The 26076-nt window shown below is 46.1% G+C and overlaps 10 non-coding genes and 1 pseudogene across 10 annotated transcripts; all 11 read left to right on the top strand.

Annotated features, from left to right (window-relative positions):
- The first annotated feature begins 1819 nt into the window (after positions 1-1819).
- Positions 1820-2010, top strand: LOC130341281 (U2 spliceosomal RNA). Its single transcript, XR_008881250.1, has one exon. It is a non-coding gene; the product is annotated as a U2 spliceosomal RNA (small nuclear RNA).
- A 2099-nt stretch (positions 2011-4109) lies between these two features.
- LOC130341279 (U2 spliceosomal RNA) lies at positions 4110-4300 on the top strand. The gene has a single exon (XR_008881249.1). It is a non-coding gene; the product is annotated as a U2 spliceosomal RNA (small nuclear RNA).
- Positions 4301-6391: 2091 nt separating this feature from the next.
- LOC130341232 (U2 spliceosomal RNA) lies at positions 6392-6579 on the top strand. Its single transcript, XR_008881210.1, has one exon. It is a non-coding gene; the product is annotated as a U2 spliceosomal RNA (small nuclear RNA).
- Positions 6580-7272: 693 nt separating this feature from the next.
- On the top strand, positions 7273-7454 carry LOC130341222 (U2 spliceosomal RNA). The gene has a single exon (XR_008881205.1). It is a non-coding gene; the product is annotated as a U2 spliceosomal RNA (small nuclear RNA).
- Positions 7455-9554: 2100 nt separating this feature from the next.
- Positions 9555-9745, top strand: LOC130341209 (U2 spliceosomal RNA). The gene has a single exon (XR_008881194.1). It is a non-coding gene; the product is annotated as a U2 spliceosomal RNA (small nuclear RNA).
- Positions 9746-11834: 2089 nt separating this feature from the next.
- Positions 11835-12025, top strand: LOC130341218 (U2 spliceosomal RNA). The gene has a single exon (XR_008881202.1). It is a non-coding gene; the product is annotated as a U2 spliceosomal RNA (small nuclear RNA).
- Positions 12026-14116: 2091 nt separating this feature from the next.
- Positions 14117-14307, top strand: LOC130341278 (U2 spliceosomal RNA). The gene has a single exon (XR_008881248.1). It is a non-coding gene; the product is annotated as a U2 spliceosomal RNA (small nuclear RNA).
- A 2079-nt stretch (positions 14308-16386) lies between these two features.
- Positions 16387-16577, top strand: LOC130341277 (U2 spliceosomal RNA). The gene has a single exon (XR_008881247.1). It is a non-coding gene; the product is annotated as a U2 spliceosomal RNA (small nuclear RNA).
- Positions 16578-18674: 2097 nt separating this feature from the next.
- Positions 18675-18865, top strand: LOC130341276 (U2 spliceosomal RNA). The gene has a single exon (XR_008881246.1). It is a non-coding gene; the product is annotated as a U2 spliceosomal RNA (small nuclear RNA).
- A 2082-nt stretch (positions 18866-20947) lies between these two features.
- Positions 20948-21138, top strand: LOC130341275 (U2 spliceosomal RNA). Its single transcript, XR_008881245.1, has one exon. It is a non-coding gene; the product is annotated as a U2 spliceosomal RNA (small nuclear RNA).
- Positions 21139-23227: 2089 nt separating this feature from the next.
- Positions 23228-23360, top strand: LOC130341238 (U2 spliceosomal RNA; annotated as a pseudogene).
- Positions 23361-26076: the final 2716 nt, after the last annotated feature.

Below are 26076 nucleotides of genomic sequence, written 5' to 3'. Positions count from 1 at the left end.
GCAGCTGCCTTGATAGCGGGTGGGTGCTGAATGTTCCTAATTGACAAAATAAGATTAATGCTTATGAAGAAATATAAAATCTCATCCCTTCCCCAATATCGCGCCACACCCCTACCCCTTAATTCCCTGGTTGAACTTGATGGACATATGTCTTTTTTCGACCGTACTAACTATGTAACTATGTAACATAACATGGGGGGGGGGGGGGGTCTCCTGGCTGTTCACACAGGTGTGTCATTGCTGTACATTGACCATGCATTGCTTCTGTGGTATTGCAAAGGCAAAGACAAATGCTTCCAGCCATCCATTGCACTAATGGATTGGTCATCAGCTGGCTGTCTATGTCCCGCATCAATATAGACCAAAGTACAGAGGGTTAGGCTATGCTATTGTGCACCTACCTGATGCATCAGAAGGTGCGAGGCCCTTGCTAAATTCTGTGCACAGACTTTGAGATCTATACTTTAGACTGTATCTAAACCTGCTCCAACATGGACTGACATTCTGGCCTACTTTCAGCCGATGCGACTTGTCTGTCGCTGAACAGTCGCTTTTTATGTATTCAGCACCTATGTATAATGTTGTAAAAATGCTCTAGAAGCTAAAGTCGCAGAAATGTCACACATATTTGGCCTGCAACTTTCTGTGCGACAAATTCAGACAGGAAAAATCAGTATAAATCCTTAGAAAATTATCCCCCAGTGTCTCCATCTGCTGGCGGTATTGAATAAGCATTGCTGCACTGATGGGGTATGCATTAGACGAAAAAAAAGAAGAAAAAGAAGAATAATACGCCCAGAAAAGAGGCGAAAAGGAGAAAAACGTAAAAAAACGTGAAAAAAAAGTAAGAGGAAGAGAAGGGAAAAAAAGGTGGAAATGGGTTTAAAAGTGATTTCGGCGGAGAAATATATATATATATATATATATATATATATATATATATATACGCGCACACACACACATATATATAAACGTATTCTCCGTTGAGATATTGCAGCCGCTGCTGTGTCCAGGCCCAGGAGCCTTAGCACTGTGCTGTGATGTCACTCAATACCACTGACATCACTAGGTGTAAACAACATCTCTCCTTTGCTGTGTATGTGACTATGGAGCTGTTTGGTGATGTCGTCTATTATGGCCTTCATAGAAGCAACAGGAGATTGTTGCATCCATCTAGAACCCTCAGAACTACAGTGCTATGATGTCACTCACTTCCACAGGCCTTGCAGAGTGTAAACAACAACAACCCAGCTTTGTTGTGTATGTAACCATAGGGATTTGTGATGTCACCTAGAACCTTCACAGCAGCGACAGCTTTATGAGGAGCATCAGCACTGCTCTGCCTGAGCAGAACCATCACCGCCATAGGTTGTCAAATAACCCGGCTTTAACCCACACAGGTAAGTCCAATGGGGTGCAGGCATGTCCTCTATGCTTACAGCTTCCCGTGGGTGTTGGTTTGATACCGTTTGGGGACAGCCAAGGAGGCATCTGCAGGCAACAAAGGTAGGTGTGTGCTTGTGTGTGTGTTTCCTATGCAGATCCTAAGCCCAGTGTCACATGCAAGTAGGAGGAGTAAGAAGGGTTCCTGGCAAATCCGGGTTATGGATTGCATTTAAAAAGGCCCCGTGGGAGTGCAATGGGCCCCTGTCTTGCTGCTTAGCAATAATGGTATGGGTTTAGGTTCTGCTGTGTGTACTGGTGGTTGACTGCCCCCCAGCCCAGAGTGTGCATGGAAAATTGTCTGGCAGCCTCCCTGACAGCAAGCAGTGATAGTGCCCATGAAGGGCACCTTGTTGGGCCCGCCCCTTTCACGGTTATCGCTTCTCGGCCTTTTGGCTAAGATCAAGTGTAGTATCTGTTCTTATCAGTTTAATATCTGATACGTCCCCTATCTGGGGACCATATATTAAATGGATTTTTGAGAACGGGGGCCGATTTCGAAGCTTGCTTCCGTCGCCCTATGCATTGACCCGATATGGCAGTATCTTCGGGTACAGTGCACCACCCCCTTACAGGGTTAAAAAGAAAGATTCCTACTTTCATTGCTACCTGCTTGCTGGCTAGCCAGCTAGCCAGCCCTGTGGGCCTTGCTGCTGCTGCAGCCAAAAAACAAAAGGTGGTGCTGCTGCTGCTTCTGCTGCTTCTGCTTCTGCTTGTGTCTGGCCGCTGTTGGAGCGTCCAGGCACAGGACTTCTGCTGCTGCTGACTAAATGGCCTCCTTAATTGGATCATTTGAGTAGCCAGCACACCTGTGCAGGTAGGGCATGACATGATAGGCAGCTGCCTTGATAGCGGGTGGGTGCTGAATGTTCCTAATTGACAAAATAAGATTAATGCTTATGAAGAAATATAAAATCTCATCCCTTCCCCAATATCGCGCCACACCCCTACCCCTTAATTCCCTGGTTGAACTTGATGGACATATGTCTTTTTTCGACCGTACTAACTATGTAACTATGTAACATAACATGGGGGGGGGGGGGGGGGGGGTCTCCTGGCTGTTCACACAGGTGTGTCATTGCTGTACATTGACCATGCATTGCTTCTGTGGTATTGCAAAGGCAAAGACAAATGCTTCCAGCCATCCATTGCACTAATGGATTGGTCATCAGCTGGCTGTCTATGTCCCGCATCAATATAGACCAAAGTACAGAGGGTTAGGCTATGCTATTGTGCACCTACCTGATGCATCAGAAGGTGCGAGGCCCTTGCTAAATTCTGTGCACAGACTTTGAGATCTATACTTTAGACTGTATCTAAACCTGCTCCAACATGGACTGACATTCTGGCCTACTTTCAGCCGATGCGACTTGTCTGTCGCTGAACAGTCGCTTTTTATGTATTCAGCACCTATGTATAATGTTGTAAAAATGCTCTAGAAGCTAAAGTCGCAGAAATGTCACACATATTTGGCCTGCAACTTTCTGTGCGACAAATTCAGACAGGAAAAATCAGTATAAATCCTTAGAAAATTATCCCCCAGTGTCTCCATCTGCTGGCGGTATTGAATAAGCATTGCTGCACTGATGGGGTATGCATTAGACGAAAAAAAAGAAGAAAAAGAAGAATAATACGCCCAGAAAAGAGGCGAAAAGGAGAAAAACGTAAAAAAACGTGAAAAAAAAGTAAGAGGAAGAGAAGGGAAAAAAAGGTGGAAATGGGTTTAAAAGTGATTTCGGCGGAGAAATATATATATATATATATATATATATATATATATATATATATATATACGCGCACACACACACATATATATAAACGTATTCTCCGTTGAGATATTGCAGCCGCTGCTGTGTCCAGGCCCAGGAGCCTTAGCACTGTGCTGTGATGTCACTCAATACCACTGACATCACTAGGTGTAAACAACATCTCTCCTTTGCTGTGTATGTGACTATGGAGCTGTTTGGTGATGTCGTCTATTATGGCCTTCATAGAAGCAACAGGAGATTGTTGCATCCATCTAGAACCCTCAGAACTACAGTGCTATGATGTCACTCACTTCCACAGGCCTTGCAGAGTGTAAACAACAACAACCCAGCTTTGTTGTGTATGTAACCATAGGGATTTGTGATGTCACCTAGAACCTTCACAGCAGCGACAGCTTTATGAGGAGCATCAGCACTGCTCTGCCTGAGCAGAACCATCACCGCCATAGGTTGTCAAATAACCCGGGTTTAACCCACACAGGTAAGTCCAATGGGGTGCAGGCATGTCCTCTATGCTTACAGCTTCCCGTGGGTGTTGGTTTGATACCGTTTGGGGACAGCCAAGGAGGCATCTGCAGGCAACAAAGGTAGGTGTGTGCTTGTGTGTGTGTTTCCTATGCAGATCCTAAGCCCAGTGTCACATGCAAGTAGGAGGAGTAAGAAGGGTTCCTGGCAAATCCGGGTTATGGATTGCATTTAAAAAGGCCCCGTGGGAGTGCAATGGGCCCCTGTCTTGCTGCTTAGCAATAATGGTATGGGTTTAGGTTCTGCTGTGTGTACTGGTGGTTGACTGCCCCCCAGCCCAGAGTGTGCATGGAAAATTGTCTGGCAGCCTCCCTGACAGCAAGCAGTGATAGTGCCCATGAAGGGCACCTTGTTGGGCCCGCCCCTTTCACGGTTATCGCTTCTCGGCCTTTTGGCTAAGATCAAGTGTAGTATCTGTTCTTATCAGTTTAATATCTGATACGTCCCCTATCTGGGGACCATATATTAAATGGATTTTTGAGAACGGGGGCCGATTTCGAAGCTTGCTTCCGTCGCCCTATGCATTGACCCGATATGGCAGTATCTTCGGGTACAGTGCACCACCCCCTTACAGGGTTAAAAAGAAAGATTCCTACTTTCATTGCTACCTGCTTGCTGGCTAGCCAGCTAGCCAGCCCTGTGGGCCTTGCTGCTGCTGCAGCCAAAAAACAAAAGGTGGTGCTGCTGCTGCTTCTGCTGCTTCTGCTTCTGCTTGTGTCTGGCCGCTGTTGGAGCGTCCAGGCACAGGACTTCTGCTGCTGCTGACTAAATGGCCTCCTTAATTGGATCATTTGAGTAGCCAGCACACCTGTGCAGGTAGGGCATGACATGATAGGCAGCTGCCTTGATAGCGGGTGGGTGCTGAATGTTCCTAATTGACAAAATAAGATTAATGCTTATGAAGAAATATAAAATCTCATCCCTTCCCCAATATCGCGCCACACCCCTACCCCTTAATTCCCTGGTTGAACTTGATGGACATATGTCTTTTTTCGACCGTACTAACTATGTAACTATGTAACATAACATGGGGGGGGGGGGTCTCCTGGCTGTTCACACAGGTGTGTCATTGCTGTACATTGACCATGCATTGCTTCTGTGGTATTGCAAAGGCAAAGACAAATGTTTCCAGCCATCCATTGCACTAATGGATTGGTCATCAGCTGGCTGTCTATGTCCCGCATCAATATAGACCAAAGTACAGAGGGTTAGGCTATGCTATTGTGCACCTACCTGATGCATCAGAAGGTGCGAGGCCCTTGCTAAATTCTGTGCACAGACTTTGAGATCTATACTTTAGACTGTATCTAAACCTGCTCCAACATGGACTGACATTCTGGCCTACTTTCAGCCGATGCGACTTGTCTGTCGCTGAACAGTCGCTTTTTATGTATTCAGCACCTATGTATAATGTTGTAAAAATGCTCTAGAAGCTAAAGTCGCAGAAATGTCACACATATTTGGCCTGCAACTTTCTGTGCAACAAATTCAGACAGGAAAAATCAGTATAAATCCTTAGAAAATTATCCCCCAGTGTCTCCATCTGCTGGCGGTATTGAATAAGCATTGCTGCACTGATGGGGTATGCATTAGACGAAAAAAAAGAAGAAAAAGAAGAATAATACGCCCAGAAAAGAGGCGAAAAGGAGAAAAACTTAAAAAAACGTGAAAAAAAAGTAAGAGGAAGAGAAGGGAAAAAAAGGTGGAAATGGGTTTAAAAGTGATTTCGGCGGAGAAATATATATATATATATATATATATATATATATATATATATATATATACGCGCACACACACACATATATATAAACGTATTCTCCGTTGAGATATTGCAGCCGCTGCTGTGTCCAGGCCCAGGAGCCTTAGCACTGTGCTGTGATGTCACTCAATACCACTGACATCACTAGGTGTAAACAACATCTCTCCTTTGCTGTGTATGTGACTATGGAGCTGTTTGGTGATGTCGTCTATTATGGCCTTCATAGAAGCAACAGGAGATTGTTGCATCCATCTAGAACCCTCAGAACTACAGTGCTATGATGTCACTCACTTCCACAGGCCTTGCAGAGTGTAAACAACAACAACCCAGCTTTGTTGTGTATGTAACCATAGGGATTTGTGATGTCACCTAGAACCTTCACAGCAGCGACAGCTTTATGAGGAGCATCAGCACTGCTCTGCCTGAGCAGAACCATCACCGCCATAGGTTGTCAAATAACCCGGGTTTAACCCACACAGGTAAGTCCAATGGGGTGCAGGCATGTCCTCTATGCTTACAGCTTCCCGTGGGTGTTGGTTTGATACCGTTTGGGGACAGCCAAGGAGGCATCTGCAGGCAACAAAGGTAGGTGTGTGCTTGTGTGTGTGTTTCCTATGCAGATCCTAAGCCCAGTGTCACATGCAAGTAGGAGGAGTAAGAAGGGTTCCTGGCAAATCCGGGTTATGGATTGCATTTAAAAAGGCCCCGTGGGAGTGCAATGGGCCCCTGTCTTGCTGCTTAGCAATAATGGTATGGGTTTAGGTTCTGCTGTGTGTACTGGTGGTTGACTGCCCCCCAGCCCAGAGTGTGCATGGAAAATTGTCTGGCAGCCTCCCTGACAGCAAGCAGTGATAGTGCCCATGAAGGGCACCTTGTTGGGCCCGCCCCTTTCACGGTTATCGCTTCTCGGCCTTTTGGCTAAGATCAAGTGTAGTATCTGTTCTTATCAGTTTTTCATGCCGGTGGACAGTAACGCCGGTATGGGGCTGGTGGGGATGGGTGCTGCATGGAGGATGCAGGTGTACCAGGGCTTTCCGGGGCTGGTTCTGAGGAATCAGCTCGACGGCTGCCCCGATGTGACCTGTTCCCTCCGGGTCTCGCCATGAGGCTGAGAGGGTCTAGAGCCGAGGTACTTTTGTGCCTCGGGGAGTGGTGACCCCGAGGTGCCGAAACTCACTGGGAGGATAGACTCACTGAGTTGAAGCACGGGCACCATAATCTCTTCACCTTGTGGCACTCACCTCTTGATTCCCGGCCTTCTGGCTAGGATCAGAGAAATTTTTATAGATCCGGCCGGATGTCCGGGCAGTATATCTGCACACATTCACTTATTTATTTCTTTTTTGTCTCACTGTGTCACTTTTTGCGTGTTGTGTGTTCACATGATTGGTCAGGATGCGGTAGCCCTTCTGGGTGTCACTCCTGGCGGTCTAGGGGAGGTGTGTGTGGCCATTAGGTTCCGCACCTCCCTGCAAACACCCCGGGTACTCCTGCTTTGGCAGGGTACCTACCGTAATCGGCTCTGCGGGCAGATACCTTGGCTAACGCCAAGGGGGATGCCGGGAGCATTTGTGGTCCCCTAGTAGCTTCGGCGAAAAGGGACATCGAACCTGGAACCTCGCAGGTACCTTTTGGTCCGGAGGCGAAGGGTAAGGTTTGTTGGGGGGCCTCTCTCCTATCGGAGAAGGGCTTGCGATAGACCGCATCCTTTGTGCACGTTTTTTTAGTGTAACACGTTTGCACTTTTTCTTGCACTTTGGGTGAATCGAAAGCACGTTCCTCGGCTTTAGATAAAAAAAAACAAATAATCTGTTCTTATCAGTTTAATATCTGATACGTCCCCTATCTGGGGACCATATATTAAATGGATTTTTGAGAACGGGGGCCGATTTCGAAGCTTGCTTCCATCGCCCTATGCATTGACCCGATATGGCAGTATCTTCGGGTACAGTGCACCACCCCCTTACAGGGTTAAAAAGAAAGATTCCTACTTTCATTGCTACCTGCTTGCTGGCTAGCCAGCTAGCCAGCCCTGTGGGCCTTGCTGCTGCTGCAGCCAAAAAACAAAAGGTGGTGCTGCTGCTGCTTCTGCTGCTTCTGCTTCTGCTTGTGTCTGGCCGCTGTTGGAGCGTCCAGGCACAGGACTTCTGCTGCTGCTGACTAAATGGCCTCCTTAATTGGATCATTTGAGTAGCCAGCACACCTGTGCAGGTAGGGCATGACATGATAGGCAGCTGCCTTGATAGCGGGTGGGTGCTGAATGTTCCTAATTGACAAAATAAGATTAATGCTTATGAAGAAATATAAAATCTCATCCCTTCCCCAATATCGCGCCACACCCCTACCCCTTAATTCCCTGGTTGAACTTGATGGACATATGTCTTTTTTCGACCGTACTAACTATGTAACTATGTAACATAACATGGGGGGGGGGGGGTCTCCTGGCTGTTCACACAGGTGTGTCATTGCTGTACATTGACCATGCATTGCTTCTGTGGTATTGCAAAGGCAAAGACAAATGCTTCCAGCCATCCATTGCACTAATGGATTGGTCATCAGCTGGCTGTCTATGTCCCGCATCAATATAGACCAAAGTACAGAGGGTTAGGCTATGCTATTGTGCACCTACCTGATGCATCAGAAGGTGCGAGGCCCTTGCTAAATTCTGTGCACAGACTTTGAGATCTATACTTTAGACTGTATCTAAACCTGCTCCAACATGGACTGACATTCTGGCCTACTTTCAGCCGATGCGACTTGTCTGTCGCTGAACAATCGCTTTTTATGTATTCAGCACCTATGTATAATGTTGTAAAAATGCTCTAGAAGCTAAAGTCGCAGAAATGTCACACATATTTGGCCTGCAACTTTCTGTGCGACAAATTCAGACAGGAAAAATCAGTATAAATCCTTAGAAAATTATCCCCCAGTGTCTCCATCTGCTGGCGGTATTGAATAAGCATTGCTGCACTGATGGGGTATGCATTAGACGAAAAAAAAGAAGAAAAAGAAGAATAATACGCCCAGAAAAGAGGCGAAAAGGAGAAAAACGTAAAAAAACGTGAAAAAAAAGTAAGAGGAAGAGAAGGGAAAAAAAGGTGGAAATGGGTTTAAAAGTGATTTCGGCGGAGAAATATATATATATATATATATATATATATATATATATATATATATATATATATATACGCGCACACACACACATATATATAAACGTATTCTCCGTTGAGATATTGCAGCCGCTGCTGTGTCCAGGCCCAGGAGCCTTAGCACTGTGCTGTGATGTCACTCAATACCACTGACATCACTAGGTGTAAACAACATCTCTCCTTTGCTGTGTATGTGACTATGGAGCTGTTTGGTGATGTCGTCTATTATGGCCTTCATAGAAGCAACAGGAGATTGTTGCATCCATCTAGAACCCTCAGAACTACAGTGCTATGATGTCACTCACTTCCACAGGCCTTGCAGAGTGTAAACAACAACAACCCAGCTTTGTTGTGTATGTAACCATAGGGATTTGTGATGTCACCTAGAACCTTCACAGCAGCGACAGCTTTATGAGGAGCATCAGCACTGCTCTGCCTGAGCAGAACCATCACCGCCATAGGTTGTCAAATAACCCGGGTTTAACCCACACAGGTAAGTCCAATGGGGTGCAGGCATGTCCTCTATGCTTACAGCTTCCCGTGGGTGTTGGTTTGATACCGTTTGGGGACAGCCAAGGAGGCATCTGCAGGCAACAAAGGTAGGTGTGTGCTTGTGTGTGTGTTTCCTATGCAGATCCTAAGCCCAGTGTCACATGCAAGTAGGAGGAGTAAGAAGGGTTCCTGGCAAATCCGGGTTATGGATTGCATTTAAAAAGGCCCCGTGGGAGTGCAATGGGCCCCTGTCTTGCTGCTTAGCAATAATGGTATGGGTTTAGGTTCTGCTGTGTGTACTGGTGGTTGACTGCCCCCCAGCCCAGAGTGTGCATGGAAAATTGTCTGGCAGCCTCCCTGACAGCAAGCAGTGATAGTGCCCATGAAGGGCACCTTGTTGGGCCCGCCCCTTTCACGGTTATCGCTTCTCGGCCTTTTGGCTAAGATCAAGTGTAGTATCTGTTCTTATCAGTTTAATATCTGATACGTCCCCTATCTGGGGACCATATATTAAATGGATTTTTGAGAACGGGGGCCGATTTCGAAGCTTGCTTCCGTTGCCCTATGCATTGACCCGATATGGCAGTATCTTCGGGTACAGTGCACCACCCCCTTACAGGGTTAAAAAGAAAGATTCCTACTTTCATTGCTACCTGCTTGCTGGCTAGCCAGCTAGCCAGCCCTGTGGGCCTTGCTGCTGCTGCAGCCAAAAAACAAAAGGTGGTGCTGCTGCTGCTTCTGGCTTCTGCTTCTGCTTGTGTCTGGCCGCTGTTGGAGCGTCCAGGCACAGGACTTCTGCTGCTGCTGACTAAATGGCCTCCTTAATTGGATCATTTGAGTAGCCAGCACACCTGTGCAGGTAGGGCATGACATGATAGGCAGCTGCCTTGATAGCGGGTGGGTGCTGAATGTTCCTAATTGACAAAATAAGATTAATGCTTATGAAGAAATATAAAATCTCATCCCTTCCCCAATATCGCGCCACACCCCTACCCCTTAATTCCCTGGTTGAACTTGATGGACATATGTCTTTTTTCGACCGTACTAACTATGTAACTATGTAACATAACATGGGGGGGGGGGGGGTCTCCTGGCTGTTCACACAGGTGTGTCATTGCTGTACATTGACCATGCATTGCTTCTGTGGTATTGCAAAGGCAAAGACAAATGCTTCCAGCCATCCATTGCACTAATGGATTGGTCATCAGCTGGCTGTCTATGTCCCGCATCAATATAGACCAAAGTACAGAGGGTTAGGCTATGCTATTGTGCACCTACCTGATGCATCAGAAGGTGCGAGGCCCTTGCTAAATTCTGTGCACAGACTTTGAGATCTATACTTTAGACTGTATCTAAACCTGCTCCAACATGGACTGACATTCTGGCCTACTTTCAGCCGATGCGACTTGTCTGTCGCTGAACAGTCGCTTTTTATGTATTCAGCACCTATGTATAATGTTGTAAAAATGCTCTAGAAGCTAAAGTCGCAGAAATGTCACACATATTTGGCCTGCAACTTTCTGTGCGACAAATTCAGACAGGAAAAATCAGTATAAATCCTTAGAAAATTATCCCCCAGTGTCTCCATCTGCTGGCGGTATTGAATAAGCATTGCTGCACTGATGGGGTATGCATTAGACGAAAAAAAAGAAGAAAAAGAAGAATAATACGCCCAGAAAAGAGGCGAAAAGGAGAAAAACGTAAAAAAACGTGAAAAAAAAGTAAGAGGAAGAGAAGGGAAAAAAAGGTGGAAATGGGTTAAAAAGTGATTTCGGCGGAGAAATATATATATATATATATATATATATATATATATATATATATATACGCGCACACACACACATATATATAAACGTATTCTCCGTTGAGATATTGCAGCCGCTGCTGTGTCCAGGCCCAGGAGCCTTAGCACTGTGCTGTGATGTCACTCAATACCACTGACATCACTAGGTGTAAACAACATCTCTCCTTTGCTGTGTATGTGACTATGGAGCTGTTTGGTGATGTCGTCTATTATGGCCTTCATAGAAGCAACAGGAGATTGTTGCATCCATCTAGAACCCTCAGAACTACAGTGCTATGATGTCACTCACTTCCACAGGCCTTGCAGAGTGTAAACAACAACAACCCAGCTTTGTTGTGTATGTAACCATAGGGATTTGTGATGTCACCTAGAACCTTCACAGCAGCGACAGCTTTATGAGGAGCATCAGCACTGCTCTGCCTGAGCAGAACCATCACCGCCATAGGTTGTCAAATAACCCGGGTTTAACCCACACAGGTAAGTCCAATGGGGTGCAGGCATGTCCTCTATGCTTACAGCTTCCCGTGGGTGTTGGTTTGATACCGTTTGGGGACAGCCAAGGAGGCATCTGCAGGCAACAAAGGTAGGTGTGTGCTTGTGTGTGTGTTTCCTATGCAGATCCTAAGCCCAGTGTCACATGCAAGTAGGAGGAGTAAGAAGGGTTCCTGGCAAATCCGGGTTATGGATTGCATTTAAAAAGGCCCCGTGGGAGTGCAATGGGCCCCTGTCTTGCTGCTTAGCAATAATGGTATGGGTTTAGGTTCTGCTGTGTGTACTGGTGGTTGACTGCCCCCCAGCCCAGAGTGTGCATGGAAAATTGTCTGGCAGCCTCCCTGACAGCAAGCAGTGATAGTGCCCATGAAGGGCACCTTGTTGGGCCCGCCCCTTTCACGGTTATCGCTTCTCGGGCTTTTGGCTAAGATCAAGTGTAGTATCTGTTCTTATCAGTTTAATATCTGATACGTCCCCTATCTGGGGACCATATATTAAATGGATTTTTGAGAACGGGGGCCGATTTCGAAGCTTGCTTCCGTCGCCCTATGCATTGACCCGATATGGCAGTATCTTCGGGTACAGTGCACCACCCCCTTACAGGGTTAAAAAGAAAGATTCCTACTTTCATTGCTACCTGCTTGCTGGCTAGCCAGCTAGCCAGCCCTGTGGGCCTTGCTGCTGCTGCAGCCAAAAAACAAAAGGTGGTGCTGCTGCTGCTTCTGCTGCTTCTGCTTCTGCTTGTGTCTGGTCCGCTGTTGGAGCGTCCAGGCACAGGACTTCTGCTGCTGCTGACTAAATGGCCTCCTTAATTGGATCATTTGAGTAGCCAGCACACCTGTGCAGGTAGGGCATGACATGATAGGCAGCTGCCTTGATAGCGGGTGGGTGCTGAATGTTCCTAATTGACAAAATAAGATTAATGCTTATGAAGAAATATAAAATCTCATCCCTTCCCCAATATCGCGCCACACCCCTACCCCTTAATTCCCTGGTTGAACTTGATGGACATATGTCTTTTTTCGACCGTACTAACTATGTAACTATGTAACATAACATGGGGGGGGGGGGGGTCTCCTGGCTGTTCACACAGGTGTGTCATTGCTGTACATTGACCATGCATTGCTTCTGTGGTATTGCAAAGGCAAAGACAAATGCTTCCAGCCATCCATTGCACTAATGGATTGGTCATCAGCTGGCTGTCTATGTCCCGCATCAATATAGACCAAAGTACAGAGGGTTAGGCTATGCTATTGTGCACCTACCTGATGCATCAGAAGGTGCGAGGCCCTTGCTAAATTCTGTGCACAGACTTTGAGATCTATACTTTAGACTGTATCTAAACCTGCTCCAACATGGACTGACATTCTGGCCTACTTTCAGCCGATGCGACTTGTCTGTCGCTGAACAGTCGCTTTTTATGTATTCAGCACCTATGTATAATGTTGTAAAAATGCTCTAGAAGCTAAAGTCGCAGAAATGTCACACATATTTGGCCTGCAACTTTCTGTGCGACAAATTCAGACAGGAAAAATCAGTATAAATCCTTAGAAAATTATCCCCCAGTGTCTCCATCTGCTGGCGGTATTGAATAAGCATTGCTGCACTGATGGGGTATGCATTAGACGAAAAAAAAGAAGAAAAAGAAGAATAATACGCCCAGAAAAGAGGCGAAAAGGAGAAAAACGTAAAAAAACGTGAAAAAAAAGTAAGAGGAAGAGAAGGGAAAAAAAGGTGGAAATGGGTTTAAAAGTGATTTCGGCGGAGAATATATATATATATATATATATATATATATATATATATATATATACGCGCACACACACACATATATATAAACGTATTCTCCGTTGAGATATTGCAGCCGCTGCTGTGTCCAGGCCCAGGAGCCTTAGCACTGTGCTGTGATGTCACTCAATACCACTGACATCACTAGGTGTAAACAACATCTCTCCTTTGCTGTGTATGTGACTATGGAGCTGTTTGGTGATGTCGTCTATTATGGCCTTCATAGAAGCAACAGGAGATTGTTGCATCCATCTAGAACCCTCAGAACTACAGTGCTATGATGTCACTCACTTCCACAGGCCTTGCAGAGTGTAAACAACAACAACCCAGCTTTGTTGTGTATGTAACCATAGGGATTTGTGATGTCACCTAGAACCTTCACAGCAGCGACAGCTTTATGAGGAGCATCAGCACTGCTCTGCCTGAGCAGAACCATCACCGCCATAGGTTGTCAAATAACCCGGGTTTAACCCACACAGGTAAGTCCAATGGGGTGCAGGCATGTCCTCTATGCTTACAGCTTCCCGTGGGTGTTGGTTTGATACCGTTTGGGGACAGCCAAGGAGGCATCTGCAGGCAACAAAGGTAGGTGTGTGCTTGTGTGTGTGTTTCCTATGCAGATCCTAAGCCCAGTGTCACATGCAAGTAGGAGGAGTAAGAAGGGTTCCTGGCAAATCCGGGTTATGGATTGCATTTAAAAAGGCCCCGTGGGAGTGCAATGGGCCCCTGTCTTGCTGCTTAGCAATAATGGTATGGGTTTAGGTTCTGCTGTGTGTACTGGTGGTTGACTGCCCCCCAGCCCAGAGTGTGCATGGAAAATTGTCTGGCAGCCTCCCTGACAGCAAGCAGTGATAGTGCCCATGAAGGGCACCTTGTTGGGCCCGCCCCTTTCACGGTTATCGCTTCTCGGCCTTTTGGCTAAGATCAAGTGTAGTATCTGTTCTTATCAGTTTAATATCTGATACGTCCCCTATCTGGGGACCATATATTAAATGGATTTTTGAGAACGGGGGCCGATTTCGAAGCTTGCTTCCGTCGCCCTATGCATTGACCCGATATGGCAGTATCTTCGGGTACAGTGCACCACCCCCTTACAGGGTTAAAAAGAAAGATTCCTACTTTCATTGCTACCTGCTTGCTGGCTAGCCAGCTAGCCAGCCCTGTGGGCCTTGCTGCTGCTGCAGCCAAAAAACAAAAGGTGGTGCTGCTGCTGCTTCTGCTGCTTCTGCTTGTGTCTGGCCGCTGTTGGAGCGTCCAGGCACAGGACTTCTGCTGCTGCTGACTAAATGGCCTCCTTAATTGGATCATTTGAGTAGCCAGCACACCTGTGCAGGTAGGGCATGACATGATAGGCAGCTGCCTTGATAGCGGGTGGGTGCTGAATGTTCCTAATTGACAAAATAAGATTAATGCTTATGAAGAAATATAAAATCTCATCCCTTCCCCAATATCGCGCCACACCCCTACCCCTTAATTCCCTGGTTGAACTTGATGGACATATGTCCTTTTTTCGACCGTACTAACTATGTAACTATGTAACATAACATGGGGGGGGGGGTCTCCTGGCTGTTCACACAGGTGTGTCATTGCTGTACACTGACCATGCATTGCTTCTGTGGTATTGCAAAGGCAAAGACAAATGCTTCCAGCCATCCATTGCACTAATGGATTGGTCATCAGCTGGCTGTCTATGTCCCGCATCAATATAGACCAAAGTACAGAGGGTTAGGCTATGCTATTGTGCACCTACCTGATGCATCAGAAGGTGCGAGGCCCTTGCTAAATTCTGTGCACAGACTTTGAGATCTATACTTTAGACTGTATCTAAACCTGCTCCAACATGGACTGACATTCTGGCCTACTTTCAGCCGATGCGACTTGTCTGTCGCTGAACAGTCGCTTTTTATGTATTCAGCACCTATGTATAATGTTGTAAAAATGCTCTAGAAGCTAAAGTCGCAGAAATGTCACACATATTTGGCCTGCAACTTTCTGTGCGACAAATTCAGACAGGAAAAATCAGTATAAATCCTTAGAAAATTATCCCCCAGTGTCTCCATCTGCTGGCGGTATTGAATAAGCATTGCTGCACTGATGGGGTATGCATTAGACGAAAAAAAAGAAGAAAAAGAAGAATAATACGCCCAGAAAAGAGGCGAAAAGGAGAAAAACGTAAAAAAACGTGAAAAAAAAGTAAGAGGAAGAGAAGGGAAAAAAAGGTGGAAATGGGTTTAAAAGTGATTTCGGCGGAGAAATATATATATATATATATATATATATATATATATATATATACGCGCACACACACACATATATATAAACGTATTCTCCGTTGAGATATTGCAGCCGCTGCTGTGTCCAGGCCCAGGAGCCTTAGCACTGTGCTGTGATGTCACTCAATACCACTGACATCACTAGGTGTAAACAACATCTCTCCTTTGCTGTGTATGTGACTATGGAGCTGTTTGGTGATGTCGTCTATTATGGCCTTCATAGAAGCAACAGGAGATTGTTGCATCCATCTAGAACCCTCAGAACTACAGTGCTATGATGTCACTCACTTCCACAGGCCTTGCAGAGTGTAAACAACAACAACCCAGCTTTGTTGTGTATGTAACCATAGGGATTTGTGATGTCACCTAGAACCTTCACAGCAGCGACAGCTTTATGAGGAGCATCAGCACTGCTCTGCCTGAGCAGAACCATCACCGCCATAGGTTGTCAAATAACCCGGGTTTAACCCACACAGGTAAGTCCAATGGGGTGCAGGCATGTCCTCTATGCTTACAGCTTCCCGTGGGTGTTGGTTTGATACCGTTTGGGGACAGCCAAGGAGGCATCTGCAGGCAACAAAGGTAGGTGTGTGCTTGTGTGTGTGTTTCCTATGCAGATCCTAAGCCCAGTGTCACATGCAAGTAGGAGGAGTAAGAAGGGTTCCTGGCAAATCCGGGTTATGGATTGCATTTAAAAAGGCCCCGTGGGAGTGCAATGGGCCCCTGTCTTGCTGCTTAGCAATAATGGTATGGGTTTAGGTTCTGCTGTGTGTACTGGTGGTTGACTGCCCCCCAGCCCAGAGTGTGCATGGAAAATTGTCTGGCAGCCTCCCTGACAGCAAGCAGTGATAGTGCCCATGAAGGGCACCTTGTTGGGCCCGCCCCTTTCACGGTTATCGCTTCTCGGCCTTTTGGCTAAGATCAAGTGTAGTATCTGTTCTTATCAGTTTAATATCTGATACGTCCCCTATCTGGGGACCATATATTAAATGGATTTTTGAGAACGGGGGCCGATTTCGAAGCTTGCTTCCGTCGCCCTATGCATTGACCCGATATGGCAGTATCTTCGGGTACAGTGCACCACCCCCTTACAGGGTTAAAAAGAAAGATTCCTACTTTCATTGCTACCTGCTTGCTGGCTAGCCAGCTAGCCAGCCCTGTGGGCCTTGCTGCTGCTGCAGCCAAAAAACAAAAGGTGGTGCTGCTGCTGCTTCTGCTGCTTCTGCTTCTGCTTGTGTCTGGCCGCTGTTGGAGCGTCCAGGCACAGGACTTCTGCTGCTGCTGACTAAATGGCCTCCTTAATTGGATCATTTGAGTAGCCAGCACACCTGTGCAGGTAGGGCATGACATGATAGGCAGCTGCCTTGATAGCGGGTGGGTGCTGAATGTTCCTAATTGACAAAATAAGATTAATGCTTATGAAGAAATATAAAATCTCATCCCTTCCCCAATATCGCGCCACACCCCTACCCCTTAATTCCCTGGTTGAACTTGATGGACATATGTCTTTTTTCGACCGTACTAACTATGTAACTATGTAACATAACATGGGGGGGGGGGGGGTCTCCTGGCTGTTCACACAGGTGTGTCATTGCTGTACATTGACCATGCATTGCTTCTGTGGTATTGCAAAGGCAAAGACAAATGCTTCCAGCCATCCATTGCACTAATGGATTGGTCATCAGCTGGCTGTCTATGTCCCGCATCAATATAGACCAAAGTACAGAGGGTTAGGCTATGCTATTGTGCACCTACCTGATGCATCAGAAGGTGCGAGGCCCTTGCTAAATTCTGTGCACAGACTTTGAGATCTATACTTTAGACTGTATCTAAACCTGCTCCAACATGGACTGACATTCTGGCCTACTTTCAGCCGATGCGACTTGTCTGTCGCTGAACAGTCGCTTTTTATGTATTCAGCACCTATGTATAATGTTGTAAAAATGCTCTAGAAGCTAAAGTCGCAGAAATGTCACACATATTTGGCCTGCAACTTTCTGTGCGACAAATTCAGACAGGAAAAATCAGTATAAATCCTTAGAAAATTATCCCCCAGTGTCTCCATCTGCTGGCGGTATTGAATAAGCATTGCTGCACTGATGGGGTATGCATTAGACGAAAAAAAAGAAGAAAAAGAAGAATAATACGCCCAGAAAAGAGGCGAAAAGGAGAAAAACGTAAAAAAACGTGAAAAAAAAGTAAGAGGAAGAGAAGGGAAAAAAAGGTGGAAATGGGTTTAAAAGTGATTTCGGCGGAGAAATATATATATATATATATATATATATATATTTATATATATATATATATATATATATATATATATACGCGCACACACACGTATTCTCCGTTGAGATATTGCAGCCGCTGCTGTGTCCAGGCCCAGGAGCCTTAGCACTGTGCTGTGATGTCACTCAATACCACTGACATCACTAGGTGTAAACAACATCTCTCCTTTGCTGTGTATGTGACTATGGAGCTGTTTGGTGATGTCGTCTATTATGGCCTTCATAGAAGCAACAGGAGATTGTTGCATCCATCTAGAACCCTCAGAACTACAGTGCTATGATGTCACTCACTTCCACAGGCCTTGCAGAGTGTAAACAACAACAACCCAGCTTTGTTGTGTATGTAACCATAGGGATTTGTGATGTCACCTAGAACCTTCACAGCAGCGACAGCTTTATGAGGAGCATCAGCACTGCTCTGCCTGAGCAGAACCATCACCGCCATAGGTTGTCAAATAACCCGGGTTTAACCCACACAGGTAAGTCCAATGGGGTGCAGGCATGTCCTCTATGCTTACAGCTTCCCGTGGGTGTTGGTTTGATACCGTTTGGGGACAGCCAAGGAGGCATCTGCAGGCAACAAAGGTAGGTGTGTGCTTGTGTGTGTGTTTCCTATGCAGATCCTAAGCCCAGTGTCACATGCAAGTAGGAGGAGTAAGAAGGGTTCCTGGCAAATCCGGGTTATGGATTGCATTTAAAAAGGCCCCGTGGGAGTGCAATGGGCCCCTGTCTTGCTGCTTAGCAATAATGGTATGGGTTTAGGTTCTGCTGTGTGTACTGGTGGTTGACTGCCCCCCAGCCCAGAGTGTGCATGGAAAATTGTCTGGCAGCCTCCCTGACAGCAAGCAGTGATAGTGCCCATGAAGGGCACCTTGTTGGGCCCGCCCCTTTCACGGTTATCGCTTCTCGGCCTTTTGGCTAAGATCAAGTGTAGTATCTGTTCTTATCAGTTTAATATCTGATACGTCCCCTATCTGGGGACCATATATTAAATGGATTTTTGAGAACGGGGGCCGATTTCGAAGCTTGCTTCCGTCGCCCTATGCATTGACCCGATATGGCAGTATCTTCGGGTACAGTGCACCACCCCCTTACAGGGTTAAAAAGAAAGATTCCTACTTTCATTGCTACCTGCTTTCTGGCTAGCCAGCTAGCCAGCCCTGTGGGCCTTGCTGCTGCTGCAGCCAAAAAACAAAAGGTGGTGCTGCTGCTGCTTCTGCTGCTTCTGCTTCTGCTTGTGTCTGGCCGCTGTTGGAGCGTCCAGGCACAGGACTTCTGCTGCTGCTGACTAAATGGCCTCCTTAATTGGATCATTTGAGTAGCCAGCACACCTGTGCAGGTAGGGCATGACATGATAGGCAGCTGCCTTGATAGCGGGTGGGTGCTGAATGTTCCTAATTGACAAAATAAGATTAATGCTTATGAAGAAATATAAAATCTCATCCCTTCCCCAATATCGCGCCACACCCCTACCCCTTGATTCCCTGGTTGAACTTGATGGACATATGTCTTTTTTCGACCGTACTAACTATGTAACTATGTAACATAACATGGGGGGGGGGGTCTCCTGGCTGTTCACACAGGTGTGTCATTGCTGTACATTGACCATGCATTGCTTCTGTGGTATTGCAAAGGCAAAGACAAATGCTTCCAGCCATCCATTGCACTAATGGATTGGTCATCAGCTGGCTGTCTATGTCCCGCATCAATATAGACCAAAGTACAAAGGGTTAGGCTATGCTATTGTGCACCTACCTGATGCATCAGAAGGTGCGAGGCCCTTGCTAAATTCTGTGCACAGACTTTGAGATCTATACTTTAGACTGTATCTAAACCTGCTCCAACATGGACTGACATTCTGGCCTACTTTCAGCCGATGCGACTTGTCTGTCGCTGAACAGTCGCTTTTTATGTATTCAGCACCTATGTATAATGTTGTAAAAATGCTCTAGAAGCTAAAGTCTCAGAAATGTCACACATATTTGGCCTGCAACTTTCTGTGCGACAAATTCAGACAGGAAAAATCAGTATAAATCCTTAGAAAATTATCCCCCAGTGTCTCCATCTGCTGGCGGTATTGAATAAGCATTGCTGCACTGATGGGGTATGCATTAGACGAAAAAAAAGAAGAAAAAGAAGAATAATACGCCCAGAAAAGAGGCGAAAAGGAGAAAAACGTAAAAAAACGTGAAAAAAAAGTAAGAGGAAGAGAAGGAAAAAAAAAGGGGAAATGGGTTTAAAAGTGATTTCGGCGGAGAAATATATATATATATATATATATATATATATATATATATATGCGCACACACACACATATATATAAACGTATTCTCCGTTGAGATATTGCAGCCGCTGCTGTGTCCAGGCCCAGGAGCCTTAGCACTGTGCTGTGATGTCACTCAATACCACTGACATCACTAGGTGTAAACAACATCTCTCCTTTGCTGTGTATGTGACTATGGAGCTGTTTGGTGATGTCGTCTATTATGGCCTTCATAGAAGCAACAGGAGATTGTTGCATCCATCTAGAACCCTCAGAACTACAGTGCTATGATGTCACTCACTTCCACAGGCCTTGCAGAGTGTAAACAACAACAACCCAGCTTTGTTGTGTATGTAACCATAGGGATTTGTGATGTCACCTAGAACCTTCACAGCAGCGACAGCTTTATGAGGAGCATCAGCACTGCTCTGCCTGAGCAGAACCATCACCGCCATAGGTTGTCAAATAACCCGGGTTTAACCCACACAGGTAAGTCCAATGGGGTGCAGGCATGTCCTCTATGCTTACAGCTTCCCGTGGGTGTTGGTTTGATACCGTTTGGGGACAGCCAAGGAGGCATCTGCAGGCAACAAAGGTAGGTGTGTGCTTGTGTGTGTGTTTCCTATGCAGATCCTAAGCCCAGTGTCACATGCAAGTAGGAGGAGTAAGAAGGGTTCCTGGCAAATCCGGGTTATGGATTGCATTTAAAAAGGCCCCGTGGGAGTGCAATGGGCCCCTGTCTTGCTGCTTAGCAATAATGGTATGGGTTTAGGTTCTGCTGTGTGTACTGGTGGTTGACTGCCCCCCAGCCCAGAGTGTGCATGGAAAATTGTCTGGCAGCCTCCCTGACAGCAAGCAGTGATAGTGCCCATGAAGGGCACCTTGTTGGGCCCGCCCCTTTCACGGTTATCGCTTCTCGGCCTTTTGGCTAAGATCAAGTGTAGTATCTGTTCTTATCAGTTTAATATCTGATACGTCCCCTATCTGGGGACCATATATTAAATGGATTTTTGAGAACGGGGGCCGATTTCGAAGCTTGCTTCCGTCGCCCTATGCATTGACCCGATATGGCAGTATCTTCGGGTACAGTGCACCACCCCCTTACAGGGTTAAAAAGAAAGATTCCTACTTTCATTGCTACCTGCTTGCTGGCTAGCCAGCTAGCCAGCCCTGTGGGCCTTGCTGCTGCTGCAGCCAAAAAACAAAAGGTGGTGCTGCTGCTGCTTCTGCTTCTGCTTGTGTCTGGCCGCTGTTGGAGCGTCCAGGCACAGGACTTCTGCTGCTGCTGACTAAATGGCCTCCTTAATTGGATCATTTGAGTAGCCAGCACACCTGTGCAGGTAGGGCATGACATGATAGGCAGCTGCCTTGATAGCGGGTGGGTGCTGAATGTTCCTAATTGACAAAATAAGATTAATGCTTATGAAGAAATATAAAATCTCATCCCTTCCCCAATATCGCGCCACACCCCTACCCCTTAATTCCCTGGTTGAACTTGATGGACATATGTCTTTTTTCGACCGTACTAACTATGTAACTATGTAACATAACATGGGGGGGGGGGGGTCTCCTGGCTGTTCACACAGGTGTGTCATTGCTGTACATTGACCATGCATTGCTTCTGTGGTATTGCAAAGGCAAAGACAAATGCTTCCAGCCATCCATTGCACTAATGGATTGGTCATCAGCTGGCTGTCTATGTCCCGCATCAATATAGACCAAAGTACAGAGGGTTAGGCTATGCTATTGTGCACCTACCTGATGCATCAGAAGGTGCGAGGCCCTTGCTAAATTCTGTGCACAGACTTTGAGATCTATACTTTAGACTGTATCTAAACCTGCTCCAACATGGACTGACATTCTGGCCTACTTTCAGCCGATGCGACTTGTCTGTCGCTGAACAGTCGCTTTTTATGTATTCAGCACCTATGTATAATGTTGTAAAAATGCTCTAGAAGCTAAAGTCGCAGAAATGTCACACATATTTGGCCTGCAACTTTCTGTGTGACAAATTCAGACAGGAAAAATCTGTATAAATCCTTAGAAAATTATCCCCCAGTGTCTCCATCTGCTGGCGGTATTGAATAAGCATTGCTGCACTGATGGGGTATGCATTAGACGAAAAAAAAGAAGAAAAAGAAGAATAATACGCCCAGAAAAGAGGCGAAAAGGAGAAAAACGTAAAAAAACTTGAAAAAAAAGTAAGAGGAAGAGAAGGGAAAAAAAGGTGGAAATGGGTTTAAAAGTGATTTCGGCGGAGAAATATTTATATATATATATATATATATATATATATATATATATATATATATACGCGCACACACACACATATATATATAAACGTATTCTCCGTTGAGATATTGCAGCCGCTGCTGTGTCCAGGCCCAGGAGCCTTAGCACTGTGCTGTGATGTCACTCAATACCACTGACATCACTAGGTGTAAACAACATCTCTCCTTTGCTGTGTATGTGACTATGGAGCTGTTTGGTGATGTCGTCTATTATGGCCTTCATAGAAGCAACAGGAGATTGTTGCATCCATCTAGAACCCTCAGAACTACAGTGCTATGATGTCACTCACTTCCACAGGCCTTGCAGAGTGTAAACAACAACAACCCAGCTTTGTTGTGTATGTAACCATAGGGATTTGTGATGTCACCTAGAACCTTCACAGCAGCGACAGCTTTATGAGGAGCATCAGCACTGCTCTGCCTGAGCAGAACCATCACCGCCATAGGTTGTCAAATAACCCGGGTTTAACCCACACAGGTAAGTCCAATGGGGTGCAGGCATGTCCTCTATGCTTACAGCTTCCCGTGGGTGTTGGTTTGATACCGTTTGGGGACAGCCAAGGAGGCATCTGCAGGCAACAAAGGTAGGTGTGTGCTTGTGTGTGTGTTTCCTATGCAGATCCTAAGCCCAGTGTCACATGCAAGTAGGAGGAGTAAGAAGGGTTCCTGGCAAATCCGGGTTATGGATTGCATTTAAAAAGGCCCCGTGGGAGTGCAATGGGCCCCTGTCTTGCTGCTTAGCAATAATGGTATGGGTTTAGGTTCTGCTGTGTGTACTGGTGGTTGACTGCCCCCCAGCCCAGAGTGTGCATGGAAAATTGTCTGGCAGCCTCCCTGACAGCAAGCAGTGATAGTGCCCATGAAGGGCACCTTGTTGGGCCCGCCCCTTTCACGGTTATCGCTTCTCGGCCTTTTGGCTAAGATCAAGTGTAGTAATACAGGAGATCTGGTCAGAAGGTACTCGGGTACCCCTCTCCTCGGCCTTGTGGGATCGCCCAGGTTTATTGCCTGGGCTTCACCCACTTGTTGCTATTGGGGAGAGGGCCTAGTCCCAGGGTAACGAGTAGCGATCGCCTCTCAAGACCTTCGGGTGGAGAGAGGTTAGAACCATGGATGATGATCCGGATCCAGGTTCTGTGCCGGCATACGCAAGGATCAAAAACACCGTGAGAGTCATTCTCACGGATGATACCAAAAGGGCGGACGATTTGAAATTCGTAGTAGAGGACGTGCTCGGAGGAGTTTTCGGAATACAGAAGGGCGAGATATTGGCAATCCAGGACTACCCGAAGCGTAAAATTTTTGATGTGACGTTCACACAAAATGGCATCCACAGAGATTTTGTTACCAGAGCTGCTGCGAGTAAAGACAAAAAGCTTCAGGGTGTCCGGATTATTGAGCACGTTCTAGACGATATTAAGCTGGTGGTAGTAAAGATGTATTCCCCTTTCGCCAACCTACACGATGTTGAGTTGTTTTTACAAGTCTATTTTAGTAAGGTTGAGTGCAGAGGAAAAATCATGAACAGCTGTGGCATCTGGACATCTAAGTGGAGATTTCAGGTTACATGCAAAAAAGATGACAGATTGCCAGGGGGAATACAACTACCACCAGCTCGTTTTAAAATAAATAATATGTGTGGCGACCTCTTTTATGCGGGGATGCCAAGCTACTGCAGGAAGTGTCACAGATATGGACACACAAAAGAAAACTGTGAAAGTACATGCAAAAAATGTGGTAGCACACAGCACGAGACAGAGAAATGCACAAGAGGAGGGAGGTGCAATTTCTGTCAACAATTCGGTCACCTTTTCTCCTCTTGTCCCCACAGACATAGGACGGAGCAGCAGTGGCAACCCTGGAGGCAGCAAGGACAGCAACCGGGACACCAGCCGAGGCAAGCAGAGCCAGTGATTACCCCCCCACAAGAGGTAAGCGGTGAGATGGAGAAGGAGAAAGACCCCCCTCAGGCAAAAGGAGGGGACCCTAAAGAGCAGAGGATGGCCAAAAAACGTGCAAGTGGTGGAAAAACTGGCCCCCAGGAGCATGCTGGGTTAAGAGAGGAGCAGACGGCGGCCGAATCCGCTCCTCAGCAACCTCTGGCTCAGGGTCCCCCTGAGAGCGATGATCCGGGTGGAGAGGTGAAGGTTAAAAGGCGGAGGGGCTCCAGAAGACTCTATTCGGAGGCGGTCCAGGGGGAGCCGATGGAAGTACCTGCGGATGCAGGGAACCCAAGTGACGTTCCTCCACAGGTCCCCATAGGGGATACCCCCCCTCCTCCCTGCCAGGAGGAGGTTTCAGGGGTGACCGTCTCTGAGGTACCAGAGACGGAACTAAGTGAACACCCGATGGAGGGGCAAGAGGTGGAAGAACCCAATGAGTCTGGAGCCCTGATTGCCAGGATGCCCGAGAACAACTATGCCTCAATCATGATGGAGGAGGGGGGTCGGCTGAGTGATGGTGCCTCCTCTCCTGCTTCCTCTATGCGTACAGTTGAGTCAGATTTTGGGGGGTATGAGGCTTCGGAGGGGGAATCAGAGGTGTAAGACGTTTTCTTGTACATTCCCATGGCTGAGTTGTCCGGTCTGTCCTTGAACGTGAGAAGTGTGAGCGCCAGAGTAAGAAGGGTTGCCCTATTTAATTACTTGTCGGTTTTTGCTGCTTCCGTCCTTTTCCTGCAGGAATGTGGCATCCCGCACAGATTAAATTATAAAGAATATGAAGATGATTGGGTGCACGGTCCATCAGTCTGGTCTGGATCAAATGAGTCCAGATCAGCAGGGGTCGCCATACTTTTTAAAGGGAACGTTTTAATTGAGAGTTTTAACGAAATTTTACCAGGCAGAATTTTATTGGTCAACGCTTTTATTAATGGTATTAAATGGCAGTTTTTAATTTTTTATGGTTCTCCTGATAAGAATGAAAGAATAAAAATGTTGGAGATTTTACCCCTTTTTATTAACAATTCTAGTCCTCTTGTTTTATCAGGTGATTTTAATTGTATTTTAAGGGGAGAACGCCGTTTTTCGAACGCAGTGAGTAGGAACTATGACAAGACGTCTTTTATGTTAAAAAACTTGATTTTAGATTTTAATCTCACTGATGTTTTTAAAAAATGTAATTTTAACGTACCAGAGGAAGACGGTGTTACCTGGAGCAATGCAAGCTGTAGCTCCAGGATAGATTTTATTTTTTGTTCTTATCAAGTACTGCCTTTTAACTGTGATCTTTTTACCAATGTTTTTTCTGACCATAAATTATTGTATTTTAAAGTTAAAAGTGATTTTAAAAGGAGAACTGGTAGGAATGCCTGGAAGTTAAACGTGTCCCTTTTAGAAGATCCGCAGGTTTTATCAGATTTTATCACCTTTTACAAGGAATGCAGACGAGTAAAAGACCCCAACACTCCCACCAGTATCTGGTGGGAAAAAATGAAACTAAAAATAAAAGAATTTTTTATCCGTGTTGGGGTTAGGAAAGCTAAAGAAAAACGTGAATTTTATAATATCCTAAATACTCGTCTGCAAACCCTGTACAAATTCAGAGCACATGGGATGGAGGTGGAGAAGGAGGTACATGATCTTAAAAAAGAAATAACTAAGTGCCTGGAGCAGAAAGGAAAAGAAATTATCTTTAGGTCTCGAATACAGCATCTTGAGGAAAACGAGACCTGCTCCAGGTATTTTTTTAAGAAAATACATGAAAATAGAAGGTTAATAGAAAACATTGAAGGAGTGAATGATGTA

This window comes from Hyla sarda, unplaced genomic scaffold, assembly GCF_029499605.1.
Source record: "Hyla sarda isolate aHylSar1 unplaced genomic scaffold, aHylSar1.hap1 scaffold_615, whole genome shotgun sequence".
NCBI classification, from domain to species: domain Eukaryota; kingdom Metazoa; phylum Chordata; class Amphibia; order Anura; family Hylidae; genus Hyla; species Hyla sarda.
The sequence above is the reverse complement of the archived record's forward strand: the minus strand, read 5'-3'. Positions and strand labels throughout refer to the sequence as shown.